Source organism: Alosa alosa, chromosome 2, assembly GCF_017589495.1.
Source record: "Alosa alosa isolate M-15738 ecotype Scorff River chromosome 2, AALO_Geno_1.1, whole genome shotgun sequence".
NCBI lineage: Eukaryota > Metazoa > Chordata > Actinopteri > Clupeiformes > Clupeidae > Alosa > Alosa alosa.
In genome coordinates, this window is record NC_063190.1 from 20,970,815 (window position 1) to 20,973,292 (window position 2,478).

The window sequence follows — 2,478 nt, forward strand, 5'->3', positions numbered from 1 at the left end:
AAATATAAATATGTGCAATGTATTAGCAGTGGCCTTATGAGATCAGACTAAAATTAAATAAGTTAAAAAAGTAAAAAAATAAATAAAGATGCTTCATTATGTACAGAATGTACAGAACATGTTTTAAATGTACAGAATATTATTCATGAGAATCATGTTCTATGTCTAATAAAAGTATTTGATTGAAAAAACTGACACGTTTTAGTCTGCACACATACAGACACTCTCCACACACACACACACACACACACACACACACACACACACACACACACACACACACACACACACACACACACACACACACACACACACACACACACACACACACACAAAAAGATAGATATCAAGAGTTCAGAAAAAAGATAGATATCAAGAGTTCAGCACGATTTCTGTGACATGACATCTGAATGTACTACTATGGCTGACCTCTAATTTTAACATGGTTACTGGGGGCCACACTGACACCAGGGATCACCGTCTCTGCATATTTGGTGTGTTTGTGTGTGTACATACATACATCTGTGGTGTGTGAGTGTGTATCTAAGCATGTGTGGTGTGTGTGTGTGTATGAGCGAGGGTGTCAAAAATATAGATAGACCTCTGTGATGTGTGGTGTGTGTGTGTGTGTGTGTGTGTGTGTGTGTGTGTGTGGTGTGTGTGTGTGTGTGTGTGTGTGTGTGTGTGTGTGTGTGTGTGTGTGTGTGTGTGCGAGCGCGTACAAACCCATTTTATCTGTGTATTGACTCCTAGTAGGCTGGGTGTGACAGATATCCCTCCCTACGCTGCCGCCCAGTCATATGTTCCCTCGTCGGGTCATGCGCCGGCTCCTCTACTCATCAACCCAGATCCCCACTCACCCATCCACCCCACGTCTCTGTGCAGCGGGCGGCCAGAAGGGATCCTCACAAAAGGAGCCGCATCTCCCCGCAAGCTGGTCCCCTCGCACGCCTGATTACACCCCAATAGGCCCGAGCCCGGATTGATATAGTGACTCGCCGGCGCTTTGTCTGGGCGGCGGTGGGCGTGAGGGGGCACTGGGCGGACAGACGCCGGAGCTCCAGAGTCATTTCCTCTCCGATGACCGAGGGGTGACTTCTTACAAGCCGGACAGAGAAGACTTACGGGTCGCTGGCGCTGTGTTTGCACAGACGCGTGCGGAAAAGAGAGGGAGTGAGAGAGAGAGAGAGAAAGAAAGAGAGCCAAAGAGGGAGAGAGAGTGAAAGAGAAAGAGAAAGAGAGAGACAGAGAGAGAGGTGTCATTGGTGTGCTGGTGTAACAGCTCGAGTCATCAGCTCCACAGAGACTCTGAGAGCAATGACCAGACAAGCAGGATGGAATTCCTCCTGAAACAAGCACCCCAAAACTTGCCAATCAGAAGCCACAGAAGCTCTGAAAATAGCAAAGTTATAAGAATTAACATTTTGGATGGACAAACACAGGATAAAATAGCATTCTGGAAAGGAGTGAGGGGACCTTCGGAACATAGACAGTGTTTACTGTGATATGAATTACGTCTGATAGCTATTTGAATTGATTCAAACACAAGTAATTGTGCGTGCAGCGCAGTATGTGATGGTACAAATGTTCAATAACAAAACGGCATACATTCTTCTGACCATCTCGTAATGAGAGAAATTGGTCAATCTGGGAATTTTGGTCACAGTACTCGGACTCAGTCAATACGCTGATCGTATCTGCAAATCTGTAAACACCAGCAAAGTGTACACTCGGTGAGAGAGGCTTTCAATAAAGCATATTGACAAGAGAAGTCAGATAGACAAAAAATGATTCATGGCACATTGCAGATGGCCATGTTGGGGCTGTTGAGTATCTGGAAAGGTGTACATGAGAAACAATATGGATAGAGGGAGAGAAAGAAAGAAAGAAAGAAAGAAAGAAAGAAAGGATAAGAGCAAATGAGTGAGGGTAAGGAGAGATTGTGTATGTTTGTGTGCAAGAGGAAGCGGACCACAACAATATGTCTGCCATGATTTATCAGTGGGGTGAGTAGATCTGGTGAAACCCAATAGAGTTGCTGACAGCGTATATCATATTCAGGTGTGGCATACAGGCATGACCTACACACACAGCTGAACCGTGGGATGGCAAACAGCTATCTACATCATCAGTGATGCATGTCTGCTCGCCTCCCCCATTTTCTTATCCCTCAAAATGACGTGTCTCTGTGTTTTTGTTTGTGTGTGCACGTGTGTGCACGTGTGTTTTGTGTGTGTGTGTGTGTGTGTGTGTGTGTGTGTGTGTGTGTGTGTGTTAAGTATGAACCCACCATTGTGCATTTCCATCTGCATGGGCACAATATAAATGCATATTTATAAATATGTGAGTATATAAGTGTATGTGTTTGCATGTGAATGTGTGTGCGTGTGCGTGTGCGTGTGCGTGTGCGTGTATGTCTGCGTGTGCGTGTGTGCATGTGATTGTGTGTGTGTGTGTGTGTGTGTGTGCATGTGTGTG